General features: G+C 48.4%; 1 long non-coding RNA gene across 1 annotated transcript in view; it reads left to right on the top strand.

Annotated features, from left to right (window-relative positions):
- The first annotated feature begins 3,801 nt into the window (after positions 1 to 3,801).
- Positions 3,802 to 15,320, top strand: part of LOC109370355 (uncharacterized) — a 122,837-nt gene continuing 111,318 nt past the window's right edge. Inside the window, exon 1 of the long non-coding RNA XR_014887014.1 lies at positions 3,802 to 3,896. This is a non-coding gene — a long non-coding RNA (uncharacterized LOC109370355). The remainder of the gene's footprint in view (positions 3,897 to 15,320) is intronic.

Raw genomic sequence — 15,320 nt, 5'->3', positions numbered from 1 at the left:
ATGGGATGTGATAAAAAAGTGAAATTTTTAAGATGATAATTTATCTGTGCCTGTCTAGTAATTATGTATTTTATTTGTGTAGCACGTGCAGTACAATAAATGCTACAGATTCAAAGCGGTGTTATTTGTACTTTATATGTCAAGTGTTTCTGACGTGTACATGCATTTCAAGTAGAATTATTTTTTTTTCTTTTCAATGCAAATGGCTCTGTATTCCACTGTGGTTGAGTAAACTGTGTATTCTCTCCCTGTCAATGATCTCCTTGGAAATAGATGTCAGCCAATCAGTCAGTTTAAAAAAAAAAAAAGCCACCACACGCCCAACAAAAACCCAGCGACCAAACAAACCAGCCTCTCCAATTTACTGCCGCTCCGCTCCGTGCAGAGACAAAGGAATGGAGCCCCGTGGCAGCAGGCAGCTCATGCACAGGACAGCCCAGAGGGGTCTGCTCAGGTTTGCTCTGGTTCCGTCCACCCCTTCTGCCAGTGGGGTTCCTCCTTCATGAAGCTTTGGAGTAAAGGATAGAAGAAAAGGAACTTTTTGGTCATTAAAGCTTGAGACTTTGGGAGACATCGAGCTGTTGCTTCATTGTAGGGCAATGGGTCCCTTCCAACTCAAACCATGCCGCAATTGTATGAGAGCAGATGCTTTCTGCAGCGATGGACACAACAAAAAGAATATGAACCCGATTTCATGGAAAACTTAATTTCAGGGTAAAAATAAAAAAGTTACAGCCCTCCTTCCCTCCCTCCCAACCAAGCGCCATTCTCCCATGTATGGCAGCGGTACTGTGGCATGGGGAAGTAGCATCACCCCTGTGCCGCGGGGCCAGGAGGGTTGGGCACTTGTGGGCAGCACACAAAGACTTCTTCACCATCCGGGGCTCCCATGCCCACCCTGCAATGTCCCCTTCCTTCCCCACCAGCCCGCCAGCGTTACAAGCTGCAATTAAAATGCACGGCTTATTCCGCCATGAAAACGCACGGAAAGGGCACAGGCAAAAAAACATTAATACCCAAATGATCCGATTGCACGAAGGTTTAAATAGCTTGCTCGCTGCGATCCCTCTTTGAAGCTGATCAGAATCACGTCCTTTGCTATTAGGGTGATTTTTATCAGGTTTCGCTGCGCTTTCCTTTTCAAGCACTCATTTGAGCCGGAGCCGGGAAGGAGCGCTCACACTACACGCTTTGCTTTCTATTGTTGTTCTTATTTTACTACACAGGGGAGAAGTAATCTTTTTTTTCTCCCCTTGGCCTAGAGCTATTGTACATATGCAAATGTGGCAATGGCAGCCAGCTATTTATAGCTCGAGTTCTTGCTACACTTATCACAACCACTGCAGACTTTTAAAAGCAGAACCCACACACACAGTATTTTTTCCCCAGGATATAAATTTCCCATCCCAATGCAGCCTGGCCCGTCGCATGCAACATTGATTGTCTGTTATATTACATTTATTAAGGAGTGATAACTTGTAATAATTGGATGTTAAATTAAAGAACTCTTTCCTAGTTATTGCCGTCTCAATTATAATTGTCATTTGCTGGCAGTTATGATGATATATGAGGGTTGTATTTTACTCAGCCGACCATGACCCGGTGAGTAATATTCCCTCAGCTATAGGGGCACTGATGCGCTCGCTGGCTCTTAATGCAGTAGCTCAGTAGCTGATTGGAATATTAAGTTTCTGTGAGAGTAGGAGACGCAGAAATCCACATGGATATACATTACTGCACAGCTGAGAGGCCCCTCCGGCTATTTCTTTTTCTCCTCACTGGTACATGTCCAACTCGTTTCAGCTTTGTTTTATGGTTATAGGAATCAGGTTTATATGGTGAGTTATAAAGTAATAAAACACGGGGAAAAGGGTGTTTGTGGTTTCATTTAAGAATAACCAGTTATAATTAACCTTTGTACCAAAATGTCAATATATGTAAGGGCATTCAAACAGCGGTGATAGCAGCTCGCATCCAGCCATCAGAAGGAGGTTTCTGCCTGGTTAGTCATATTGAAGATGCTGGGAGAAACGCAGCCATGCTGGGCTGGAGTGATGGGAGATGAGGAGTCCAGGGGGTCAGGATCGGTGCTTCCATCCTTTCATCCTTTCCCAGCCCTCCATGTCACCCGCAGGAAGCAGGGGCAGCCCCACGTCTGGACGCAGCACTGGGTTGATGGTGGGCAGTGTGTCACGATCGGGTCATGGCACACCGCTCTGCCCAGTGCCCCTTACCCAGCCCTTCACCCGGCCTCAGAGCATTCCCTTCTTTCAGGAATTAATTGTCCTTCCATGGCTCCAGGGTATTTGCATTGCCAAGCGATGCATCGCCCTTAATCACAACAACAACAGCAACGTTTTATACGAGCAGGAAGAGATTTGAACAGTCATTAGGCATCTGAAATCGTGGTGCATATTAATGGGCAAATAACATGTCTGAGCAAGGAAAAAATGTCTCTCTTGTAAATTACATTTTTAAAACTTGATTCAAACTAAACACTGTGCCATAAATCTGTTAATTTTGGCAAGAGCCTGGAATGAGCAGGGGCGACTCAAGACTTTCTTCAAACAGCTTTTCAGAAACTGCCCACCCACTGCAGGGAAAGATTCAGCTCAAGAGGGAGGGGGGGACAAAGTGATTTCTTCCTGAGCGCTGCTCAGCTTCTCTTTCGTTCCTACAGTCTGCTTTAGGATAGGGGCCCCTTTTTGTAAAAGAGTAGAGGAAAAAAATCGCAGACACTTAAGACAGAAAAAAAGAAAACGGGAAAAATCTTTGTTTTCAAGTGAAACATCTTCACAAAAATGTGGTTGAGGGCTGCTCTTGGGTTAGCTGCCCCAGAGAACCTGCATTTATGCAGGGGTGTTGTGACACTGGACACACGTGTTGTGGCAAAGGGACAAGGCTGTGTTTTCTCCTTTTTCCAGAGTTGGCTTAATGATTGATAACTGGAAAGATGAAAAAAATGCCTGGAAACAGAAAAGCACCCCCCCAAATCTACAAAATATGCTACTTCTGCTACAAACTTGCAAATAGGCCCATATGTGATAAGTAAATGATCTAAGATCCATGTATTTGCATGCATTCATTTGAGGCTGGATCGCTGCCAAATGCCGAGCTGTGAAGCATGCCACTGCTCCTCAGCGGAGGGATGCTGCGCCACAAAGGACTGGAGGTGGGCTGGGAGCCCCTGTCAGGCTGCTTGAGAACCCCTTTGATCCCAATGGAGAGCCCATCCATCCCAATGAAGAATCCCCGCCGTACTGATGGGGAGCCTCCATCATCCCACCATTCCAATGGAGAGCCCCATCCATCCCAATGGAAAGTCCCCGCCATATTGATGGGGAGCTTCCATCATCCCAATGGAGAGCCCCCTCCATCATCCCCGTGGGGAACCTCCATCATCCCAGAGGAGAATCAGCCATTCAAATGTAGAGCCCCCGCTGTGCTGACAGACTGACCCAGTCATCCCAGTGGAGAACCCCCATCATCCCAGTGGAGGGTCCCACGTGCACAAACACTTGGTTGCACGTGGGGGCTGTGAGCGCTGCTTGGGCAGCTGAGGTTTCCTTGGGAGGCAGCTGGGAGCTCACTGCCCATTGCAGGCCATCTCTGAAAGCATTTTCTACAAATCTCTCTTTGTTTATTTGCTTCTAAACAGAAAATCTCATTGTTTGGAGTATGCTTGTAGCAGAAATGCTAAATCAAGGCTTGAACCAGTGATTGAGCACCTGGTGGGAAGGCAGGCCCAACCCAGGGGAGCTCAGGTGTATGCAATGCACCTGAGTGATTGAAAGGGGAGGAGCCAGGAGCCAGCCCTTCCCAGACCTCATTTAAGGGTTGGCAGTGGAGGTGGGGGATCTTGCTGGTGGTTTCTGTGTACCTGTGGCCTTTTGAAGGTAAGCAGGTGCTTTCCCTTGTTTTTGTGTTCATGGCTGTTGCGTTTGAGCAAGGTTTCACTTGCTGTAGCTTGGGACTTTGTTGCTCTGCTGTCGTTGCTGTGCTTTCTGTTGTGTTGCGATTCTTTGTTTTTCCACCTGTGTATGTGTAAGACAATTTCCTGGAATTACAGGAGTATGTTGATAACAGGGAACAAGTTCATAATGAAATCAACAGCAAAGGTGGCCTGTCTCTGTCTTGCCAATGAACTACATTCACACATGCTTGTAGCGTGATGCACTACAAGCACTGTTACTCCTGAGCAGTGGTGTGTGTTTGCAGAGGAGATAGGAGGATTGGAGGAAGGCACAAAAAGGAAGCCTCGTACCTGGGTTGATCCCTTCTGAATCAAAATTACAAGAGGAGGGGGGGGAGGCAGCATGTACTTCCCAATCCAGCAGGCATCTGTGGCTCTGCTTGGCTGGGAGCTGCACCTTCTCATACTGCACCTTTTACCTCTGGCACAGCTTTTGCAGATGAGGTTGTTCCAAGTTCAATACTAGTGTTTGCTGTGTTGAGCTATGAGGTATGCTTCTTTTATTACTGCATATTAATAGGTTAACTTATTTACAATGATTATGTCCCTACTTATGCTGGGTGGAAGTGGCTGCTTTTGTTAACCATTTGTTATCTAGGGGGCATTTTCAACCTGTTCCACATGATTATTTTCCGGCGCTGGAATTTGGTACTTGCTCAGTGGCTGGAAGGATTGCTCCTTGCAGAGGTGACCTCCCCGCAGTTAGACTGCATGTCAGTGTTTGAGGAATATACTTGAGCTGATGGGTAGGTTGTGTGCATCTCCTGACCTCAATAGTTTTCACACTGTGAGAACTGCTGGGAAGTGGTTTGACATAAAGTGTTTATAATTTCCATCAGAAGGAACTGAAATTATAACGGGGCCATCCTAGTAAAGCGGAGACAGCCACCAGCCTCCCTGCAACTGTGGCCTTAAGCTCATCTTTGATTTGAGCATTATAATTAGTAAAGAAACAAGCTGTAATTAAATTAGGAGCTGGAAAGGCACAGCCTCAGTGGAGTGCAATGTCTGCAGCCACCACCTGACCGAAGGAGCAGTTGGGCACAGACAGCTGGGACAACTGATGGGACCCTTGGTTCAGATAAGATCTGGGGGCTTGGAGCGCTGACCCTGTGGGGATGGGAATGGGGTGGTGGTGGTGCCTGGGGGCTGCGCTCTGCCTGAATGGTGTGGTGGAGACGCTCTGGCTGTACAGATTTATTTCCTGGCTTTTAGCCAGCCTAGAAATGAAAATACTCCAGAGGGTGAAAGGCTCATAGTCAAGAGCTCTTCACCTCTTCCCTGAAAGGACCTCTCATCCTCATTCACTCAAGGTTTATTACCACTCCACTGCCTGAGAATAACTGTTTGTAAAGATGGAGCTTAGGAAAAAACAACCTGCCCAGGTGCCAAAGTGCCTGGGCCTGTTGGCTTTGGATTCAGTGCAGTCAGCTTGGGACTCCTCTTCCTCCTCCTGGCCTGGACTGCGGGCATTTAAACTCTGAGCAGTGGCTGTGGCATCTGCTGGTGGTTGGCCATCAAAGCACCCTTATTGCTGCACCGTGTTGAGTGCACTGGCAGAGCACTGATGTCTCCATGCTCAGGTCAGCAACCCCGTCCCCAGGGGCAGTTCCCAGTCCCTGTCCTCTGCCCCAAGCCCCTGTCAATAACTCAGCTTCTGCCCCATGCACCATCTCTCCTCCCCAAGTGAACGTGGGGCAGATGCAGTCATTCCTGTGGCTTTGGTGTGCTGCACGTGAAGCATTGTGCAGAATTGTTATCTCTTTGCTTGTACAAAGGGGCACTCACCAACTGTTAGGGACCCAAGGTGCACTGGGCAAGGGATGTGATGGGGCAGTGGGAAAGGCACCTGAGTGGTCACTGCTGCTCTCACTGCTGTTCAGCTCAGGCCCTGCCTGCTTCAAAAAACACCTTCAGATTTCCCCTCTAAGCTGTTTCTGTAGTGCTCAGCTTCCTGCTGCTTTCTCCTCCGGATGGGTACCGGTGCCGGCAGCAGCTCCATCCCAGTGCCAGCAGCCTGTGCGCACCGAAACAGGCAGCTAGAAAGTAAACAGTGTCTGAAACCTATTCTCATTAGGCTAATTTACGAATAAATTACCATATTCAATGGCCTTATTTTTACTGCTCGTTAACAGGCCCATGATAGGATGATAATTATGGGATTTTAAGTGGCTAATGGCAGCTGGGGCGTCAAAAGCAGTTTTTACGAATCTGTTTATGGCAGGGAAGGTGACAGGAGGTGGGACACAGAGATGCTGGAATCGCATGTCGGAGGGGGGAAAAAAAGCTTTAATTGTTGAGTATTTATTAGAGAGGAGGGAAGACTGTAATTTAAAAATGAAACTCTGAAAAACAAAAAGGAAATTAATTAGTCTCTGGGCGCTCCGGTGGCTATTGCTTAAGGAGGACCTGGAGGGTTTGCACCAGGTGCTGGCTGTCCCTTGGCCACGCCACCAACAGCGCAGTGCCAGGCAATGCGAGCACCCATCCCAGCAGCACTACAGGCACTGAGCTGCTGGGAAGAGCGAGGGAGCACCCTGGGGTTTCCACCCATCCCTCCCTGTCCCCATCGGTGCCACCTCCCCATGCTCAGCCCGTCGGCTCATCACCTCCCATCTCCGCCGATTCATCTCGATCCTTCAGTTTAGTATGCAGCGCTCGGAAAACAAACACGTACCAGACTGACAGTGGGAATAAATATCGCGGAGATGTTGATTAGCATTTGATCCCAGCTGGGCCTCTGGAAGCTGCAGCACTGGAATGCCTTGGCAGTTTTTTAATGCTGAATAATTTGATTAGATCAGTGGCTGAGCCTGCTGCTCGCGGTGAGATAAACCCTCCGCCCGCTCCCCCCGCGCGCACCTCTCCCTTCCTGCCTTGCTTGCTTTCTTTTATGGGGCCTTAAATATGTCGTTTAATCAACTCTACAATTTCAATTTAGCACAGTTGTTGACTCGCATGGATGATAAGGTTCTGAAGACCCCACAGATTGCTGGCTGCTTTAACAGTGCCATTTTCCACGGCCTCCTGGCTTTTGCTGCCAAGCTGCAGCCAAGCCCAGCCTCTGTCCAGGCTGCCAGCACTCGCAGAAGGAGCTGTTTACTTAGCTGGAGCTGTCAGTCAGCCATGCAGATAGTTCCAGCCTCTCTGCTGTGTAATTACCGGCAGGGATGCGTCCCCTCCGTGCGATGACATGATAGGAACCAATGGTTCATTTTCAAAAACACTGTAATAACATTTTTGTTGCTGCTGTTCTGTTGAAGCACAGAAAGCATGAGGACACAGGGAGGGAAAACGGCAATTATCAAAGACCTCAGTGATCCTAATTAAATGATTGATTTCTGAGATTCTCTTCTCCTGCCCTCAAGTGGGGTGGACTCCTTCAGCATCCGGAACACTCCTGCTTCTCATCTGATTCCAGCAACACCATAGGCACTGCCTTCCCAACCCAAGCATGACCAGTGCAGTGAGCAGCCAGAAAGAGAGCAGGAACAGCACAGCACCGACTGTTCCACTCATCTGTTTGGTTTCCAGAAGTCCCTGCTGATGGCTATTTGCAGACCGTATTCTAAGTATTTTCTTATCGGTGCAATATCACTTAAAAGCCAGGCTTACCCATGTAGCTACAGCTCTGCCAGGACTTTCTTCTCCTTAAGTCAAAAGAGGGAAAATTGCAAATTACAAAAAGTGTTTTTGATCCAAAAGGAATTATTTTATCTCAAAAAGCAGAACCGCATATTTTCAGTGACCGACCTAATCCAAGATAAATGAACACGCAGACATTCCTTCTGTTTACTTCCACTTATTAGCATTCAGCAGAGGGTGTGAGGGTGATAGCATCTGACAACCACCATCTCTAACTTCCTCTCTTTAGTTTGGTCGCTTGTGGTTCCAAACTACAATAAACAAAACAGGGTCCACGGGGTCTGCTCCCAGGCAGCCACACCTGGAGCTGTGCTGCACACCTGCAGGATGGCTTTGAGCCCTATAGGAGAGGCAGCCAGTATAGGGGAGGCTTTCTGCAAGCAGAAGGGAAGGATGTAGCACACACATGCACAGCCACCTTGCTGCAAGAAGCAGCTTTCCTCTCCTCAGGAGGAAGGTGGTTTGCACAGTATCAAATAATCAGAGCAGTGAACAACGATGCTTCATTGAATGGTCTATTAACCTCCAGAGATTTATGGCTGGAGAGCTTTCAGAGACAGAAATATTGTCTATGAGTGGATGCCTGATGGATATTTCTGCTGCTAATTTGGCTGCTATTTTTCTAAACCTGTGCAAATTGTCACTTCCAGAACACCCAGTGTTCTTCATCCCCATGAAGTAAGCTCACGGTTCTGCTGGGCCCCATCCTGCTTGCTGCCTGCAAGACCTCACCTGGAGAACTGCATCTGGGTGTGGAGTCCTCAGCACAGAAGAGACATGGAACTGTTGTGTGTCCAGAGGAGAGCCACAATGATGATCCACAGAATGGAATAGCTCTCCTGTGAGGACAGACTGAGAGCTGGGGCTGTGCAGCATGGAGAGGAGCAGGCTCCAGGGAGAGCTGAGAGTGACTCTTCAGCATGTAAAAGGGCTTTAAGAAGGAAAGGACAGACCATTTAGCAGGATCTGCGTGATAGGACAAGGCGAAGTAGTTTCAAGCTAAAAGAAGGGAGATTCAGATTGGATATAAGGAAGAAGTTTTTACCCTAAGGGTAATGAGGCACTGGCAGTGCCCAGAGAGGTGGTGGTGCCCCATCCCTGCACACAGCCACGCTCAGGGGACGGGACTGTGAGCACTGATGGAGCTGTGGGTGTCCCTGTGCACTGCAGCCAGTGGGAGCAGATGGTTCCTGTGCTCCTGCTGTGCATCTTCCTTCCGTCACCTTCTCTGTGGTGAGGTGGGTCAGGCTAATGCAGGCTGCAGATAACAGTGTCTGCAGCATCCAGCACCTTCCCTTGGGTGCTTTGCTTTCCCAATAACTCCCAATGCTTGATTTGCTTTGAGGCTACTGCTGGAGGTTGAACTGGTGTTTCCAGGATGGTGGTTGTGTTACCCTTTGGGAAAACCTGGTGGCTCACTGCTCACCTCCTCAACCTTTGGTAGCAAGAGAATGAAAGATAAGAGGATACATGACACAGATAGAAGATGACCTATACCACAATAGAGCTCTTGGCTAAATGTTGTCTGTTTGTAGCTCAGGTTACATACTAGGAAAAATGTCTTCTCAGAAATGCAGTCAGGCACTGGCACAGACTGGTGGGAGTGGGAGGGTCACTGTCCCTGGAGGTGATTAAGGAAAGGGTGGCTGTAGTACTTTGGGACGTGTCTTGTGGGCAGTATTGGCAGTAGTTGGATTGTTGGACAAGGTGATCTTAGAGGTCTTTTCCAACCTTCGTGACTCTATGATTCATCATACCTGTTCCAGCAGTTTAGCTTTCCTACAAGTTTTTGCAACCCCACTTGGGTGTGAGGCCTTCCCAAGGCCAAGGTGCATAGACGTGGGTGGATACAGCCATTATGACACTGCTATCCATGTGGTGCCATGGACATGGGTATCAGAGCCCAGAGCTGGGTGTCACCACCAGGGGACAGCTGGGGACAGCCTGGTGCTCCTCACACCCCCAGAGCCCCTCACAGCCCATCATGCCATGCTCACCTTTCCTTGCTCTGCCCCTCTGCGTGACATCAGGAGCGGGATTTGTTTCTTCAAACTTTTGAAATTGTAACATCTGCTTGTTTTGGTAAATTTGACAGGGACTCTCTTTTGTCTCTTTTATTTTATTTTATATATATATATATTTTTTTTTTTTAACAGAAATTCTATGAAAAGTGTTTTAAAAAGTGCTAACTGACAAGCCTACACAGGCTGCCTCCACTCAGGGAGCACTCTGCACAGTTGTTAACTTGTTAGACAGGAGCTAGATTACAATCATAAATAAATGATTTGCTGTCTCCTTACATTCAGACATGTAGCTTTTAAAGTGTAGCTGTCATCCCTGAATCAGATTTAGTCAAATGCTGTGTAACTGCAAAATTATCCTATCCTTACCTTTTTTTTTATTCTCCATATAATGGACAGTTAAATTGGATTTTCAAATTTGAAGTGCATATGTTTTTCAAATCCCCACAGGGTTGCCATTTTTTCATTTCTAAAGCAACTCGCTAATGTTTATCATTACCACGCAGAAATATTACAATTCTTAAGGGGCACCTTATAAAATCAGTACAGGAGAAATATGCTTTATCGTCTCAAAATGAAACCAATTTCTCAGCTGATTTGCAATTTATTTACATGTTAGCATTTGATTTTCTGCTGATTTATAGCCCCACATGCCTGTGTCTTAGCTGCTTTCTAAATAAACACAATCAGGCTGGGAAAGCTCATATGAAATGATGGAGCTTTGTTCTAGCTTTGCTCTATTAACAAGTTAAATCTTCTACCGATAGCACATGGCCTATAGTGCAAGGAGAAGTCACGCGTGGCGTTTCATAAGGATCGAGTGCTGGTGTGCGATAAATAACCAACAGATGTGGAGAACCTAGGGGGAAAAAACAGCACAAAAGGTGGTAACTCAATTAGCGTTAATTCTTTTTAACGCTATAAACTTGCAAAGTTAGCCACACCTGATGAGAACTCCACCACTGCGGACGTTTTATTTTACAGAGTCATTGAAGACATTACTTCCTGCACAGCTTTGCAGCAAGCATGGAATGGAAGAAATTCTGCACCCCACGTGCTCGTGGCTGTGCAGGGAATGGACAGCCACTGCTGCTTATTGTTGCAGGATAAGTTTTTTAATGGCAAATAAATTATTCATCGGCATGTAAAATAATACCCTCAGCCTTAACTAACGTGGTAGTAAAAATAACCTCTGGCAAAGAGCTCCTACTTTCAAGGTTTGGTTCATTAATAAACAATACGTGAGCAAGGAGGCACGGTGCATCCTGGAAGGCCCAGCGATGTGATGCGGAGGGGTGGGGGTGAGTGTGATGCGTGCAGCTGTCTGGGGGAAGCGCACCTTTCCTAGCGTGTAAGGCGTGTGTGCAAATGCCATGGATAATTAATACAACAGTTACTTCAGCAGCATCAAAAGCCATGCTGTTTAATTCAGCATCCTATGAGCGCTGGGTGACAGCGGAGAGGAGCATTATTTGTGGCAATGAGTGACAGAGGGCATCGAGCATTCTTCTGCAATGCTCTTGCATCTCTCTGATGGCACACTGGGTGCATCAGAGCTGCATTCATTACAGGGTTCTGCCAGCTCTTAGCTCATGTGGGGCTCTGAGCGTCTCAGTGACTGCAACCTGGTGGAGTCCAGAGGGCGGAGAAGGGCCCCATCCCTCTGCTGGTGCTGTGCTCCTGTGCTGCTCCCTATCCATGGAGCTGCTGAGCGGTATTCCTTTGTTTTTTCCTGTTGACATTGATCATAATTGTTAGCCATCGATTGACACACAGCCTCCTCAGCAGAGCAACGAGGGATGCTCCGTGCCAAGTGGGTTTGCTCTCTGCTGGCTCAGTTGCGTGTCCTCTCGCAGTCAGACCGTGGCTGCATCCAGTGGGAGGAAAACAAAGGTCTGCGATTGAGCACCAGGATGCGCGGAAGCGGCAGAACATAAGGCTCGCAGGCTCACCACGGCCTGTCAGCACCGCGGATGTGACAGCAATAATGATGCCGTCAGCAAAGCCAGGCCCGTCTGTGCTGCCAGCGCAGCGTGGAAGCATGGGAAGGAAAAGGGATGGTATTGAATGCAAAGGGCTGGGCAACGTGAATCAGTGGGAGCAGGGCAGGAATCTCTTTTACCCTTAGAATTTGGATTTTGGTGTTTAGGGAAAAGATAGCTTACCTGCTTTGGGCTGGTTAAAAGCCAGCATTGCTCCGTTGAGGTCAAGGACAGAACAGGTTGCCTGGAGAGGGTTGTGGGTGCCCCATTCCTGGAGGTGCCTGAGGCCATGGATGGGGTCCTAGGCAGCATGAGCTCAACCGCCCTATGACAGGGACTTGAGAGTGAGTTATCTCTAAGGTCCACTCCAACATAAGCCGTTCTATGATTCCTGCTGAGTAAACCAGTGTAACTCGTGCCATGGAACCCAACACCAATATTCCATCGGTGGTGGTCCCATGTCAATGGGGAGTTGCTTTCCCCACCTGTCTCAGGCGCTTGGAAAGCATTACCTGGAGCTGGCTGTGCTTAGGGGCAGCACTGCAGAACACACACGCCTCCTCCTGACAATCACAGCTCTTCCGAGTTCTTTCCTGTGAACATTCATCTGTGCTGGAGATCTCATTCAGCAAGGGAGGCTGAGGAGCTTGTGGGTGCTTATGTGGAAATACGGGCACATGCCAGCGAAGATGCTTGTTTAGTTGATGTGAAATTTCCCCGGTGTGTTTCTGCCAACGCACATAAGCTTTGTGAGGTAAAAAACATTATCTGGGGACCTAGAACAACACACAGTGCTTGTGGTAGAAAATGGCCACCCGGACAACAGTTTGAGGACATCAAGGGAGATATCTGATGAACAAAAATCTTCCTGTAAATTTCTGTTGGAATAAGAGTTAAATAGAGGACTATCTACAGCATCCTGTGTCACTCAAATGCAGTAACTTGTGCAAATCTGGGACCAGATACCACGGCATGTCAGAGTCTGGGCAAGGATTAGTTGGAAAGTGCTTATAAAGACCTAAAATAAAAACATTTTGCTTTGGATGCACTTTCGTAGCATGAAATTACATATGGAGTGTTTTATCCCTGGATAACTGGATACTATTTGGAAGCACGGAAAGGCAGCGCAATACTTCTAGGGAAGAAGAAGGGAATTGTAATTTAAATGTCCCTCCCAAGAGAAAGTGACTTCACAGAAGCCATCCTCCTGGAGCAGAAGAGGTTGAGGAGCCCCTCCTGGAAGCTGGGCAGCAGCTACCTGCAGGCACTTGCAGCCCTCAATGTCTTTCCTGCCTTTTCCCACCCTCATTCCCTAAGCAGGGTCTCTGAGCCTCCTGCACACTGCCCTGCGGAGCCACTGCCTGCAACGCTGTGCTGCCTCTTTCCTTCCTTGCAGGGAATCAGGGCAGAGAAACGGGGAAAAGGATCTTCAGTGACGTAAATGCTGCAGATCTCAGGAATAACCTCGGCTCTTTCATAGCTTTTCTAAACATTACACTCCCTCGTGGATGATCCCTGTGGTTGTTTTCCTTGTGAGATGCCGAATGTTGACATTTTCAGCTCTGTATTGGGCTGTGTGCTGAGAGACCTGCTCCGATCGATCCTACGGCTTCACCACGATGTGGCAGATTGCTCTGAGGGATCCGTGTCAGATATTTTAGGGAAGTTGCTGCTAACATTGCCACGAATACAGTTTCTCTTTGCATCGCACAAATCCCGCCCCACACGGAACGAGCGAAGCAGTGCCAGAGATCTCCAGGGCTGCTGCATGCAGTGATAGAGCGGAGGCAGGAGGAGCCCAAGGATCTGCAGGGCAGCAACCTCCAGTGCCCGGAGCTCCGCACAGCATTGGTGAGCGCTGCATGTCACACTGTGCAGACAGAACACAATGCAGGTGGCACTGGCAATGCACGGCACTGCACTTTGCTGCTGTTGCAGTGGAGGTTCTGCAGTCAGTTTGCCCCAGCTGCACTGGGCGTGGGCACCACCTCCCCCAGCACTGCCAACCCTAGGCAGCACAGCTCTCTTATTCTTCAGGAGCAACCCTGGAGACTGTTTAATAGATTCCAGCATAAGAGCTTCATTCTCATCAGTTCACAAGCTCATTAATTCATTAATAATTTAACCCAAGACCTACTGGATGGAAGTTTTCTGGTCTATCCTCTTGGACATTCCCATCCCCAGAGGGATGCATTGGGTGCTGGGCTGCAGACTTGCTCAGCAGAGCCAATTGCAGTGCGCCTGGTGTCTCTGAACCATACTCGGCTTCAGTTGTGTTTTGTAGAAAGGGAGGAAAAAAACCCTAAATATTTTCCCTGGGATAAGCCCCCGTGTTAGAGCCACGTCCCTTCGTGCTGTTGCACATGGGCTGATATTTAAGGCAGGGGCTGACTGTATAACCCGATGCCTGTGGGATTAAAAAAATAAAAACCATATAGTCTCCATGGAAATGGAGGCCATATCTTTTGAAAACTGTATCAGAGCTCTCTATCCTCTCCCCTTTATCATTGTATTTTAACCTACCAGCTGCATATTTAAGAGCAGAGCTTGCAAGATGATCTTACCCTTTTTTATTATTTTCCCTCATGTGTTAAGGGAGGGAATACTGACAGGGACAAGTGACAGCTCGCTAATTATTCCCTTACTGCCACTGCTGTTCTTGTTTTGGACGTGTTGCTCATTTTCCTCTGCTCTTCGCACTGAATAATGCATGGGTCCCTATCAGTATTCATGCGGTACCTTCGGGAACTGCCAGCCTAACTAGCTGATAACTGATTCAGTTTGTAACCGGTGCCTTTGGGAGTTGCAAGGAAAAGTAGCCAAGAACAAATTTAACACTTCTTTCTCATTGCTTTAGAACATCAAGGAGAGGTACAGGAGGACCGCGCATGAAATACATTTGTTGCCTGAAGCTGTTGGAAGTACATAACTAAAGCGAGCGAGTTTAACCCAGCGCAGCGCGGCGCGGGAGGTCAGCGGGCTATCCAGATGGGAGCACCCGGGGGGAGAGGGCGAGGAATCGGCTCTGTCGGAGCAGTTGTGCTCAGCAGATGCCCTCTCTAGGTTTCGCAGGGAGGTGCCAAGAAAAGCCACCCTGGAGCCATCTGTACTTTGCAGTCAGAAATAGTGCAAGCCTGGTGCGCGCGGCGGTGCGGCTCGGTGCCATCAGTTGCTATCGTGGTGCTATGAGCACATCGGAGCAGTGAACGTGCTGCAGCCGGGAGCAAGACAGGATCACGCTGCTCAGCACCCGGCGCATCACCAGGGCCGACCCCAGCACCCGTGAAGCAGAAGCCAGCCCGGTACAGCAAGGTCTGCGCTCGTGGCAAGCGAGCCTCGGGAGCACCCCTCATCCCATATGGAGAACGTGGATGGGTAGAAGCAATCTCCTCTCTTCCTCCCTTATATCCAACTGTGAGCAGGAAGAAAGGGAGAGCAAAGTTGGGCATTTTCATGTGCGCTGCATTTGTTAAAGGTGAATAGATATTCCATGTATGACTTGAAACACACGTTGCCCTGACCTGCCGGCGGGGAGGCCTGGACCAGCGCTGGTGAGAGCCGTTATTCCCTCTGCACATGGATGAAAAACTGTGCGGAGCGGTCGCTGAATATTCTTGCCTGAGCTTTTCATCTGACATGTGTCAGATGGTGTGACCTCAGCCACCCTGAATGGCATGACCTTAGCCACCATAGTCACAG

The sequence above is a fragment of the Meleagris gallopavo genome, chromosome 17 (genome assembly GCF_905368555.1).
Source record: "Meleagris gallopavo chromosome 17, MGAL_WU_HG_1.1, whole genome shotgun sequence".
Classification (NCBI taxonomy): Eukaryota; Metazoa; Chordata; class Aves; order Galliformes; family Phasianidae; genus Meleagris; species Meleagris gallopavo.
This window is presented reverse-complemented; position numbering and strand designations above follow the sequence as displayed.